The following is a 15,000-nucleotide window of genomic DNA, read 5'->3' as shown; positions in this document are numbered from 1 at the left end:
ACCGAGGTGTGCTCTCATGTTATGTATCATGCACTTCTCTCATAGATGATATCATAGGGTGTTCTCTAAGGGTGCTCTCTTGCCATATACCGAGGTGTGCTCTCATGTAATGTATCATGCACTTCTCTCATAGATGATATCATAGGGTGTTCTCTAAGGGTGCTCTCTTGCCATATACCGAGGTGTGCGCTCATGTAATGTATCATGCACTTCTCTCATAGATGATATCATAGGGTGTTCTCTAAGGGTGCTCTCTTGCCATATACCGAGGTGTGCTCTCATGTAATGTATCATGCACTTCTCTCATAGATGATATCATAGGGTGTTCTCTAAGGGTGCTCTCTTGCCATATACCCAGGTGTGCTCTCATGTAATGTATCATGCACTTCTCTCATAGATGATATCATAGGGTGTTCTCTAAGGGTGCTCTCTTGCCATATACCCAGGTGTGCTCTCATGTAATGTATCATGCACTTCTCTCATAGATGATATCATAGGGTGCTCTCTTGCCATATACCGTGGTGTGCTCTCATGTAATGTATCATGCACTTCTCTCATGGATGATATCATAGGGTGTTCTCTAAGGGTGCTCTCTTGCCATATACCGAGGTGTGCTCTCATGTAATGTATCATGCACTTCTCTCATAGATGATATCATAGGGTGTTCTCTAAGGGTGCTCTCTTGCCATATACCGAGGTGTGCTCTCATGTTATGTTTCATGCACTTCTCTCATAGATGATATCATAGGGTGTTCTCTAAGGGTTCTCTCTTGCCATATACCGAGGTGTGCTCTCATGTAATGTATCATGCACTTCTCTCATAGATGATATCATAGGGTGTTCTCTAAGGGTGCTCTCTTGCCATATACCGAGGTGTGCTCTCATGTAATGTATCATGCACTTCTCTCATAGATGATATCATATGGTGTTCTCTAAGGGTGCTCTCTTGCCATATACCGAGGTGTGCTCTCATGTAATGTATCATGCACTTCTCTCATAGATGATATCATAGGGTGTTCTCTAAGGGTGCTCTCTTGGCATATACCGAGGTGTTCTCTGATTGCATATATCATGGACTGCTCTTATGTACTATATCATGGGGTTCTTCCAATGTACACAAGGGTGCTCTCTAAGCATATACCGAGGTGTGTTCTCATGTAATGTATCATGCACTTCTCTCATAGATGATATCATAGGGTGTTCTCTAAGGGTGCTCTCTTGCCATATACCGAGGTGTGCTCTCATGTAATGTATCATGCACTTCTCTCATATATGATATCATAGGGTGTTCTCTAAGGGTGCTCTCTTGCCACATACCGAGGTGTGCTCTCATGTAATGTATCATGCACTTCTCTCATAGATGATATCATAGGGTGTTCTCTAAGGGTGCTCTCTTGCCACATACCGAGGTGTGCTCTCATGTAATGTATCATGCACTTCTCTCATAGATGATATCATAGGGTGTTCTCTAAGGGTGCTCTCTTGCCACATACCGAGGTGTGCTCTCATGTAATGTATCATGGACTTCTCTCATAGATGATATCATAGGGTGTTCTCTAAGGGTGCTCTCTTGCCACATACCGAGGTGTGCTCTCATGTAATTTATCATGCACTTCTCTCATAGATGATATCATAGGGTGTTCTCTAAGGGTGCTCTCTTGCCGTATACCGAGGTGTGCTGTCATGTAATGTATCATGCATTTCTCTCATAGATGATATCATAGGGTGTTCTCTAAGGGTGCTCTCTTGCCATATACCGAGGTGTGCTCTCATGTAATGTATCATGCACTTCTCTCATAGATGATATCATAGGGTGTTCTCTAAGGGTGCTCTCTTGCCATATACCGAGGTGTGCTCTCATGTAATGTATCATGCACTTCTCTCATAGATGATATCATAGGTTGTTCTCTAAGGGTGCTCTCTTGCCATATACCGAGGTGTGCTCTCATGTAATGTATCATGCACTTCTCTCATAGATGATATCATAGGGTGTTCTCTAAGGGTGCTCTCTTGCCCTATACCGAGGTGTGCTCTCATGTAATGTATCATGCACTTCTCTCATAGATGATATCATAGGGTGTTCTCTAAGGGTGCTCTCTTGCCCTATACCGAGGTGTGCTCTCATGTAATGTATCATGCACTTCTCTCATAGATGATATCATAGGGTGTTCTCTAAGGGTGCTCTCTTGCCATATACCGAGGTGTGCTCTCATGTAATGTATCATGCACTTCTCTCATAGATGATATCATAGGGTGTTCTCTAAGGGTGCTCTCTTGCCATATACCGAGGTGTGCTCTCATGTAATGTATCATGCACTTCTCTCATAGATGATATCATAGGGTGTTCTCTAAGGCTGCTCTCTTGCCATATACCGAGGTGTGCTCTCATGTAATGTATCATGCACTTCTCTCATAGATGATATCATAGGGTGTTCTCTAAGGGTGCTCTCTTGCCATATACCGAGGTGTGCTCTCATGTTATGTATCATGCACTTCTCTCATAGAGGATATCATAGGGTGTTCTCTAAGGGTGCTCTCTTGCCATATACCGAGGTGTGCTCTCATGTAATGTATCATGCACTTCTCTCATAGATGATATCATAGGGTGTTCTCTAAGGGTGCTCTCTTGCCATATACCGAGGTGTGCTCTCATGTAATGTATCATGCACTTCTCTCATAGGTGATATCATAGGGTGTTCTCTAAGGGTGCTCTCTTGCCATATACCGAGGTGTGCTCATGTAATGTATCATGCACTTCTCTCAACGGTGATATCATAGGGTGTTCTCTAAGGGTGCTCCCTTGCCATATACCGAGGTGTGCTCTCATGTAAAGTATCATGCACTTCTCTCATAGGTGATATCCTAGGGTATTCTCTAAGGGTGCTCTCTTGGCATATACCGAGGTGTGCTCTCATGTAATGTATCATGCACTTCTCTCATAGATGATATCATAGGGTGTTCTCTAAGGGTGCTCTCTTGCCATATACCGAGGTGTGCTCTCATGTAATGTATCATGCACTTCTCTCATAGATGATATCATAGGGTGTTCTCTAAGGGTGCTCTCTTGCCATATACCGAGGTGTGCTCTCATGTAATGTATCATGCACTTCTCTCATAGATGATATCATAGGGTGTTCTCTAAGGGTACTCTCTTGCCATATAGCCAGGTGTGCTCTCATGTAATGTATCATGCACTTCTCTCATAGATGATATCATAGGGTGTTCTCTAAGGGTGCTCTCTTGCCCTATACGGAGGTGTGCTCTCATGTAATGTATCATGCACTTCTCTCATAGATGATATCATAGGGTGTTGTCTAAGGGTGCTCTCTTGCCATATACCGAGGTGTGCTCTCATGTAATGTATCATGCACTTCTCTCATAGATGATATCATAGGGTGTTCTCTAAGGGTGCTCTCTTGCCATTTACCGAGGTGTGCTCTCATGTAATGTTTCATCCACTTCTCTCATAGATGATATCATAGGGTGTTCTCTAAGGGTGCTCTCTTGCCATATACCGAGGTGTGCTCTCATGTAATGTATCATGCACTTCTCTCATAGATGATATCATAGGGTGTTCTCTAAGGGTGCTCTCTTGCCATATACCGAGGTGTGCTCTCATGTTATGTATCATGCACTTCTCTCATAGATGATATCATAGGGTGTTCTCTAAGGGTGCTCTCTTGCCATATACCGAGGTGTGCTCTCATGTAATGTATCATGCACTTCTCTCATAGATGATATCATAGGGTGTTCTCTAAGGGTGCTCTCTTGCCATATACCGAGGTGTGCTCTCATGTAATGTATCATGCACTTCTCTCATAGATGATATCATAGGGTGTTCTCTAAGGGTGCTCTCTTGCCATATACCGAGGTGTGCTCTCATGTAATGTATCATGCACTTCACTCATAGGTGATATCATAGGGTGTTCTCTAAGGGTGCTCTCTTGCCATATACCGAGGTGTGCTCTCATGTAATGTATCATGCACTTCTCTCATAGATGATATCATAGGGTGTTCTCTAAGGGTGCTCTCTTGCCATATACCGAGGTGTGCTCTCATGTAATGTATCATGCACTTCTCTCATAGATGATATCATAGGGTGTTCTCTAAGGGTGCTCTCTTGCCATATACCGTGGTGTGCTCTCATGTAATGTATCATGCACTTCTCTCATAGGTGATATCATAGGGTGTTCTCTAAGGGTGCTCTCTTGCCATATACCGAGGTGTGCTCTCATGTAATGTATCATGCACTTCTCTCATAGGTGATATCATAGGGTGTTCTCTAAGGGTGCTCTCTTGCCATATACCGAGGTGTGCTCTCATGTAATGTATCATGCACTTCTCTCATAGATGATATCATAGGGTGTTCTCTAAGGGTGCTCTCTTGCCATATACCGAGGTGTGCTCTCATGTAATGTATCATGCACTTCTCTCATAGATGATATCATAGGGTGTTCTCTAAGGGTGCTCTCTTGCCATATACCGAGGTGTGCTCTCATGTAATGTATCATGCACTTCTCTCATAGATGATATCATAGGGTGTTCTCTAAGGGTGCTCTCTTGCCATATACCGAGGTGTGCTCTCATGTTATGTATCATGCACTTCTCTCATAGATGATATCATAGGGTGTTCTCTAAGGGTGCTCTCTTGCCATATACCGAGGTGTGCTCTCATGTAATGTATCATGCACTTCTCTCATAGATGATATCATAGGGTGTTCTCTAAGGGTGCTCTCTTGCCATATACCGAGGTGTGCTCTCATGTAATGTATCATGCACTTCTCTCATAGATGATATCATAGGGTGTTCTCTAAGGGTGCTCTCTTGCCATATACCGAGGTGTGCTCTCATGTAATGTATCATGCACTTCACTCATAGGTGATATCATAGGGTGTTCTCTAAGGGTGCTCTCTTGCCATATACCGAGGTGTGCTCTCATGTAATGTATCATGCACTTCTCTCATAGATGATATCATAGGGTGTTCTCTAAGGGTGCTCTCTTGCCATATACCGAGGTGTGCTCTCATGTAATGTATCATGCACTTCTCTCATAGATGATATCATAGGGTGTTCTCTAAGGGTGCTCTCTTGCCATATACCGTGGTGTGCTCTCATGTAATGTATCATGCACTTCTCTCATAGATGATATCATAGGGTGTTCTCTAAGGGTGCTCTCTTGCCATATACCGAGGTGTGCTCTCATGTAATGTATCATGCACTTCTCTCATAGTTGATATCATAGAGTGTTCTCTAAGGGTGCTCTCTTGCCATATACCGAGGTGTGCTCTCATGTAATGTATCATGCACTTCTCTCATAGATGATATCCTAGGGTGTTCTCTAAGGGTGCTCTCTTGCCATATACCGAGGTGTGCTCTCATGTAATGTATCATGCACTTCTCTCATAGGTGATATCCTAGGGTGTTCTCTAAGGGTGCTCTCTTGGCATATACCGAGGTGTGCTCTCATGTAATGTATCATGCACTTCTCTCATAGGTGATATCATAGGGTGTTCTCTAAGGGTGCACTCTTGCCCTATACCGAGGTGTGCTCTCATGTAATGTATCATGCACTTCTCTCATAGGTGATATCATAGGGTGTTCTCTAAGGGTGCTCTCTTGCCATATACCGAGGTGTGCTCTCATGTAATGTATCATGCACTTCTCTCATAGATGATATCATAGGGTGTTCTCTAAGGGTGCTCTCTTGCCATATACCGAGGTGTGCTCTCATGTAATGTATCATGCACTTCTCTCATAGATGATATCATAGGGTGTTCTCTAAGGGTGCTCTCTTGCCATATACCGAGGTGTGCTCTCATGTAATGTATCATGCACTTCTCTCATAGATGATATCATAGGGTGTTCTCTAAGGGTGCTCTCTTGCCATATACCGAGGTGTGCTCTCATGTTATGTATCATGCACTTCTCTCATAGATGATATCATAGGGTGTTCTCTAAGGGTGCTCTCTTGCCATATACCGAGGTGTGCTCTCATGTAATGTATCATGCACTTCTCTCATAGATGATATCATAGGGTGTTCTCTAAGGGTGCTCTCTTGCCATATACCGAGGTGTGCTCTCATGTAATGTATCATGCACTTCTCTCATAGATGATATCATAGGGTGTTCTCTAAGGGTGCTCTCTTGCCATATACCGAGGTGTGCTCTCATGTTATGTATCATGCACTTCTCTCATAGATGATATCATAGGGTGTTCTCTAAGGGTGCTCTCTTGCCATATACCGAGGTGTGCTCTCATGTAATGTATCATGCACTTCTCTCATAGATGATATCATAGGGTGTTCTCTAAGGGTGCTCTCTTGCCATATACCGAGGTGTGCTCTCATGTAATGTATCATGCACTTCTCTCATAGATGATATCATAGGGTGTTCTCTAAGGGTGCTCTCTTGCCATATACCGAGGTGTGCTCTCATGTAATGTATCATGCACTTCACTCATAGGTGATATCATAGGGTGTTCTCTAAGGGTGCTCTCTTGCCATATACCGAGGTGTGCTCTCATGTAATGTATCATGCACTTCTCTCATAGATGATATCATAGGGTGTTCTCTAAGGGTGCTCTCTTGCCATATACCGAGGTGTGCTCTCATGTAATGTATCATGCACTTCTCTCATAGATGATATCATAGGGTGTTCTCTAAGGGTGCTCTCTTGCCATATACCGTGGTGTGCTCTCATGTAATGTATCATGCACTTCTCTCATAGGTGATATCATAGGGTGTTCTCTAAGGGTGCTCTCTTGCCATATACCGAGGTGTGCTCTCATGTAATGTATCATGCACTTCTCTCATAGGTGATATCATAGGGTGTTCTCTAAGGGTGCTCTCTTGCCATATACCGAGGTGTGCTCTCATGTAATGTATCATGCACTTCTCTCATAGATGATATCATAGGGTGTTCTCTAAGGGTGCTCTCTTGCCATATACAGAGGTGTGCTCTCATGTAATGTATCATGCACTTCTCTCATAGATGATATCATAGGGTGTTCTCTAAGGGTGCTCTCTTGCCATATACCGAGGTGTGCTCTCATGTAATGTATCATGCACTTCTCTCATAGATGATATCATAGGGTGTTCTCTAAGGGTGCTCTCTTGCCATATACCGAGGTGTGCTCTCATGTTATGTATCATGCACTTCTCTCATAGATGATATCATAGGGTGTTCTCTAAGGGTGCTCTCTTGCCATATACCGAGGTGTGCTCTCATGTAATGTATCATGCACTTCTCTCATAGATGATATCATAGGGTGTTCTCTAAGGGTGCTCTCTTGCCATATACCGAGGTGTGCTCTCATGTAATGTATCATGCACTTCTCTCATAGATGATATCATAGGGTGTTCTCTAAGGGTGCTCTCTTGCCATATACCGAGGTGTGCTCTCATGTAATGTATCATGCACTTCACTCATAGGTGATATCATAGGGTGTTCTCTAAGGGTGCTCTCTTGCCATATACCGAGGTGTGCTCTCATGTAATGTATCATGCACTTCTCTCATAGATGATATCATAGGGTGTTCTCTAAGGGTGCTCTCTTGCCATATACCGAGGTGTGCTCTCATGTAATGTATCATGCACTTCTCTCATAGATGATATCATAGGGTGTTCTCTAAGGGTGCTCTCTTGCCATATACCGTGGTGTGCTCTCATGTAATGTATCGTGCACTTCTCTCATAGATGATATCATAGGGTGTTCTCTAAGGGTGCTCTCTTGCCATATACCGAGGTGTGCTCTCATGTAATGTATCATGCACTTCTCTCATAGTTGATATCATAGAGTGTTCTCTAAGGGTGCTCTCTTGCCATATACCGAGGTGTGCTCTCATGTAATGTATCATGCACTTCTCTCATAGATGATATCCTAGGGTGTTCTCTAAGGGTGCTCTCTTGCCATATACCGAGGTGTGCTCTCATGTAATGTATCATGCACTTCTCTCATAGGTGATATCCTAGGGTGTTCTCTAAGGGTGCTCTCTTGGCATATACCGAGGTGTGCTCTCATGTAATGTATCATGCACTTCTCTCATAGGTGATATCATAGGGTGTTCTCTAAGGGTGCACTCTTGCCCTATACCGAGGTGTGCTCTCATGTAATGTATCATGCACTTCTCTCATAGGTGATATCATAGGGTGTTCTCTAAGGGTGCTCTCTTGCCATATACCGAGGTGTGCTCTCATGTAATGTATCATGCACTTCTCTCATAGATGATATCATAGGGTGTTCTCTAAGGGTGCTCTCTTGCCATATACCGAGGTGTGCTCTCATGTAATGTATCATGCACTTCTCTCATAGATGATATCATAGGGTGTTCTCTAAGGGTGCTCTCTTGCCATATACCGAGGTGTGCTCTCATGTAATGTATCATGCACTTCTCTCATAGATGATATCATAGGGTGTTCTCTAAGGGTGCTCTCTTGCCATATACCGAGGTGTGCTCTCATGTAATGTATCATGCACTTCTCTCATAGATGATATCATAGGGTGTTCTCTAAGGGTGCTCTCTTGCCATATACCCAGGTGTGCTCTCATGTAATGTATCATGCACTTCTCTCATAGATTATATCATAGGGTGTTCTCTAAGGGTGCTCTCTTGCCCTATACCGAGGTGTGCTCTCATGTAATGTATCATGCACTTCTCTCATAGATGATATCATAGGGTGTTGTCTAAGGGTGCTCTCTTGCCATATACCGAGGTGTGCTCTCATGTAATGTATCATGCACTTCTCTCATAGATGATATCATAGGGTGTTCTCTAAGGGTGCTCTCTTGCCATATATCGAGGTGTGCTCTCATGTAATGTATCATGCACTTCTCTCATAGATGATATCATAGGGTGTTCTCTAAGGGTGCTCTCTTGCCATATACCGAGGTGTGCTCTCATGTAATGTATCATGCACTTCTCTCATAGATGATATCATAGGGTGTTCTCTAAGGGTGCTCTCTTGCCATATACCGAGGTGTGCTCTCATGTTATGTATCATGCACTTCTCTCATAGATGATATCATAGGGTGTTCTCTAAGGGTGCTCTCTTGCCATATACCGAGGTGTGCTCTCATGTAATGTATCATGCACTTCTCTCATAGATGATATCATAGGGTGTTCTCTAAGGGTGCTCTCTTGCCATATACCGAGGTGTGCTCTCATGTAATGTATCATGCACTTCTCTCATAGATGATATCATAGGGTGTTCTCTAAGGGTGCTCTCTTGCCATATACCGAGGTGTGCTCTCATGTAATGTATCATGCACTTCACTCATAGGTGATATCATAGGGTGTTCTCTAAGGGTGCTCTCTTGCCATATACCGAGGTGTGCTCTCATATAATGTATCATGCACTTCTCTCATAGATGATATCATAGGGTGTTCTCTAAGGGTGCTCTCTTGCCATATACCCAGGTGTGCTCTCATGTAATGTATCATGCACTTCTCTCATAGATGATATCATAGGGTGTTCTCTAAGGGTGCTCTCTTGCCATATACCGTGGTGTGCTCTCATGTAATGTATCATGCACTTCTCTCATAGATGATATCATAGGGTGTTCTCTAAGGGTGCTCTCTTGCCATATACCGAGGTGTGCTCATGTAATGTATCATGCACTTCTCTCAACGGTGATATCATAGGGTGTTCTCTAAGGGTGCTCCCTTGCCATATACCGAGGTGTGCTCTCATGTAAAGTATCATGCACTTCTCTCATAGGTGATATCCTAGGGTGTTCTCTAAGGGTGCTCTCTTGGCATATACCGAGGTGTGCTCTCATGTAATGTATCATGCACTTCTCTCAAAGATGATATCATAGGGTGTTCTCTAAGGGTGCTCTCTTGCCATATACCGAGGTGTGCTCTCATGTAATGTATCATGCACTTCTCTCATAGATGATATCATAGGGTGTTCTCTAAGGGTGCTCTCTTGCCATATACCGAGGTGTGCTCTCATGTAATGTATCATGCACTTCTCTCATAGATGATATCATAGGGTGTTCTCTAAGGGTGCTCTCTTGGCATATACCGAGGTGTGCTCTGATTGCATATATCATGGACTGCTCTTATGTACTATATCATGGGGTTCTTCCAATGTACACAAGGGTGCTCTCTAAGCATATACCGAGGTGTACTCTCATGTAATGTATCATGCACTTCTCTCATAGATGATATCATAGGGTGTTCTCTAAGGGTGCTCTCTTGCCATATACTGAGGTGTGCTCTCATGTAATGTATCATGCACTTCTCTCATATATGATATCATAGGGTGTTCTCTAAGGGTGCTCTCTTGCCACATACCGAGGTGTGCTCTCATGTAATGTATCATTCACTTCTCTCATAGATGATATCTTAGGGTGTTCTCTAAGGGTGCTCTCTTGCCACATACCGAGGTGTGCTCTCATGTAATGTATCATGCACTTCTCTCATAGATGATATCATAGGGTGTTCTCTAAGGGTGCTCTCTTGCCACATACCGAGGTGTGCTCTCATGTAATGTATCATGGACTTCTCTCATAGATGATATCATAGGGTGTTCTCTAAGGGTGCTCTCGTGCCACATACCGTGGTGTGCTCTCATGTAATGTATCATGCACTTCTCTCATAGATGATATCATAGGGTGTTCTCTAAGGGTGCTCTCTTGCCATATACCGAGGTGTGCTCTCATGTAATGTATCATGCACTTCTCTCATAGATGATATCATAGGGTGTTCTCTAAGGGTGCTCTCTTGCCATATACCGAGGTGTGCTCTCATGTAATGTATCATGCACTTCTCTCATAGGTGATATCATAGGGTGTTCTCTAATGGTGCTCTCTTGCCATATACCGAGGTGTGCTCTCATGTAATGTATCATGCACTTCTCTCATAGGTGATATCCTAGGGTGTTCTCTAAGGGTGCTCTCTTGGCATATACCGAGGTGTGCTCTCATGTAATGTATCATGCACTTCTCTCATAGGTGATATCATAGGGTGTTCTCTAAGGGTGCTCTCTTGCCCTATACCGAGGTGTGCTCTCATGTAATGTATCATGCACTTCTCTCATAGGTGATATCATAGGGTGTTCTCTAAGGGTGCTCTCTTGCCATATACCGAGGTGTGCTCTCATGTAATGTATCATGCACTTCTCTCATAGATGATATCATAGGGTGTTCTCTAAGGGTGCTCTCTTGCCATATACCGAGGTGTGCTCTCATGTAATGTATCATGCACTTCTCTCATAGATGATATCATAGGGTGTTCTCTAAGGGTGCTCTCTTGCCATATACCGAGGTGTGCTCTCATGTAATGTATCATGCACTTCTCTCATAGATGATATCATAGGGTGTTCTCTAAGGGTGCTCTCTTGCCATATACCGAGGTGTGCTCTCATGTAATGTATCATGCACTTCTCTCATAGATGATATCATAGGGTGTTCTCTAAGGGTGCTCTCTTGCCATATACCCATGTGTGCTCTCATGTAATGTATCATGCACTTCTCTCATAGATGATATCATAGGGTGTTCTCTAAGGGTGCTCTCTTGCCCTATACCGAGGTGTGCTCTCATGTAATGTATCATGCACTTCTCTCATAGATGATATCATAGGGTGTTGTCTAAGGGTGCTCTCTTGCCATATACCGAGGTGTGCTCTCATGTAATGTATCATGCACTTCTCTCATAGATGATATCATAGGGTGTTCTCTAAGGGTGCTCTCTTGCCATATACCGAGGTGTGCTCTCATGTAATGTATCATGCACTTCTCTCATAGATGATATCATAGGGTGTTCTCTAAGGGTGCTCTCTTGCCATATACCGAGGTGTGCTCTCATGTAATGTATCATGCACTTCTCTCATAGATGATATCATAGGGTGTTCTCTAAGGGTGCTCTCTTGCCATATACCGAGGTGTGCTCTCATGTTATGTATCATGCACTTCTCTCATAGATGATATCATAGGGTGTTCTCTAAGGGTGCTCTCTTGCCATATACCGAGGTGTGCTCTCATGTAATGTATCATGCACTTCTCTCATAGATGATATCAGAGGGTGTTCTCTAAGGGTGCTCTCTTGCCATATACCGATGTGTGCTCTCATGTAATGTATCATGCACTTCTCTCATAGATGATATCATAGGGTGTTCTCTAAGGGTGCTCTCTTGCCATATACCGAGGTGTGCTCTCATGTAATGTATCATGCACTTCACTCATAGGTGATATCATAGGGTGTTCTCTAAGGGTGCTCTCTTGCCATATACCGAGGTGTGCTCTCATGTAATGTATCATGCACTTCTCTCATAGATGATATCATAGGGTGTTCTCTAAGGGTGCTCTCTTGCCATATACCCAGGTGTGCTCTCATGTAATGTATCATGCACTTCTCTCATAGATGATATCATAGGGTGTTCTCTAAGGGTGCTCTCTTGCCATATACCGTGGTGTGCTCTCATGTAATGTATCATGCACTTCTATCATAGATGATATCATAGGGTGTTCTCTAAGGGTGCTCTCTTGCCATATACCGAGGTGTGCTCATGTAATGTATCATGCACTTCTCTCAACGGTGATATCATAGGGTGTTCTCTAAGGGTGCTCCCTTGCCATATACCGAGGTGTGCTCTCATGTAAAGTATCATGCACTTCTCTCATAGGTGATATCCTAGGGTGTTCTCTAAGGGTGCTCTCTTGGCATATACCGAGGTGTGCTCTCATGTAATGTATCATGCACTTCTCTCATAGATGATATCATAGGGTGTTCTCTAAGGGTGCTCTCTTGCCATATACCGAGGTGTGCTCTCATGTAATGTATCATGCACTTCTCTCATAGATGATATCATAGGGTGTTCTCTAAGGGTGCTCTCTTGCCATATACCGAGGTGTGCTCTCATGTAATGTATCATGCACTTCTCTCATAGATGATATCATAGGGTGTTCTCTAAGGGTGCTCTCTTGGCATATACCGAGGTGTGCTCTGATTGCATATATCATGGACTGCTCTTATGTACTATATCATGGGGTTCTTCCAATGTACACAAGGGTGCTCTCTAAGCATATACCGAGGTGTGCTCTCATGTAATGTATCATGCACTTCTCTCATAGATGATATCATAGGGTGTTCTCTAAGGGTGCTCTCTTGCCATATACGGAGGTGTGCTCTCATGTAATGTATCATGCACTTCTCTCATATATGATATCATAGGGTGTTCTCTAAGGGTGCTCTCTTGCCACATACCGAGGTGTGCTCTCATGTAATGTATCATACACTTCTCTCATAGATGATATCATAGGGTGTTCTCTAAGGGTGCTCTCTTGCCACATACCGAGGTGTGCTCTCATGTAATGTATCATGCACTTCTCTCATAGATGATATCATAGGGTGTTCTCTAAGGGTGCTCTCTTGCCACATACCGAGGTGTGCTCTCATGTAATGTATCATGGACTTCTCTCATAGATGATATCATAGGGTGTTCTCTAAGGGTGCTCTCTTGCCACATACCGAGGTGTGCTCTCATGTAATTTATCATGCACTTCTCTCATAGATGATATCATAGGGTGTTCTCTAAGGGTGCTCTCTTGCCGTATACCGAGGTGTGCTCTCATGTAATGTTTCATGCACTTCTCTCATAGATGATATCATAGGGTGTTCTCTAAGGGTGCTCTCTTGCCATATACTGAGGTGTGTTCTCATGTAATGTATCATGCACTTCTCTCATAGATGATATCATAGGGTGTTCTCTAAGGGTGCTCTCTTGCCATATACCGAGGTGTGCTCTCATGTAATGTATCATGCACTTCTCTCATAGATGATATCATAGGGTGTTCTCTAAGGGTGCTCTCTTGCCATATACCGAGGTGTGCTCTCATGTAATGTATCATGCACTTCTCTCATAGATGATATCATAGGGTGTTCTCTAAGGGTGCTCTCTTGCCCTATACCGAGGTGTGCTCTCATGTAATGTATCATGCACTTCTCTCATAGATGATATCATAGGGTGTTCTCTAAGGGTGCTCTCTTGCCATATACCGAGGTGTGCTCTCATGTAATGTATCATGCACTTCTCTCATAGATGATATCATAGGGTGTTCTCTAAGGGTGCTCTCTTGCCATATACCGAGGTTTGCTCTCATGTAATGTATCATGCACTTCTCTCATAGATGATATCATAGGGTGTTCTCTAAGGGTGCTCTCTTGCCATATACCGAGGTGTGCTCTCATGTAATGTATCATGCACTTCTCTCATAGATGATATCATAGGGTGTTCTCTAAGGGTGCTCTCTTGCCATATACCGAGGTGTGCTCTCATGTTATGTATCATGCACTTCTCTGATAGATGATATCATAGGGTGTTCTCTAAGGGTGCTCTCTTGCCATATACCGAGGTGTGCTCTCATGTAATGTATCATGCACTTCTCTCATAGATGATATCATAGGGTGTTCTCTAAGGGTGCTCTCTTGCCATATACCGAGGTGTGCTCTCATGTAATGTATCATGCACTTCTCTCATAGGTGATATCATAGGGTGTTCTCTAAGGGTGCTCTCTTGCCATATACCGAGGTGTGCTCTCATGTAATGTATCATGCACTTCTCTCATAGGTGATATCATAGGGTGTTCTCTAAGGGTGCTCTCTTGCCATATACCGAGGTGTGCTCTCATGTAATGTATCATGCACTTCTCTCATAGGTGATATCATAGGGTGTTCTCTAAGGGTGCTCTCTTGCCATATACCGAGGTGTGCTCTCATGTAATGTATCATGCACTTCTCTCATAGGTGATATCATAGGGTGTTCTCTAAGGGTGCTCTCTTGCCATATACCGAGGTGTGCTCATGTAATGTATCATGCACTTCTCTCAACGGTGATATCATAGGGTGTTCTCTAAGGGTGCTCCCTTGCCATATACCGAGGTGTGCTCTCATGTAAAGTATCATGCACTTCTCTCATAGGTGATATATTCTAGGGTGTTCTCTAAGGGTGCTCTCTTGGCATATACCGAGGTGTGCTCTCATGTAATGTATCATGCACT

Source organism: Ambystoma mexicanum, chromosome 5p, assembly GCF_040938575.1.
Source record: "Ambystoma mexicanum isolate Mex_15411 chromosome 5p, UKY_AmexF1_1, whole genome shotgun sequence".
Classification (NCBI taxonomy): Eukaryota; Metazoa; Chordata; class Amphibia; order Caudata; family Ambystomatidae; genus Ambystoma; species Ambystoma mexicanum.
This window is presented reverse-complemented; position numbering follows the sequence as displayed.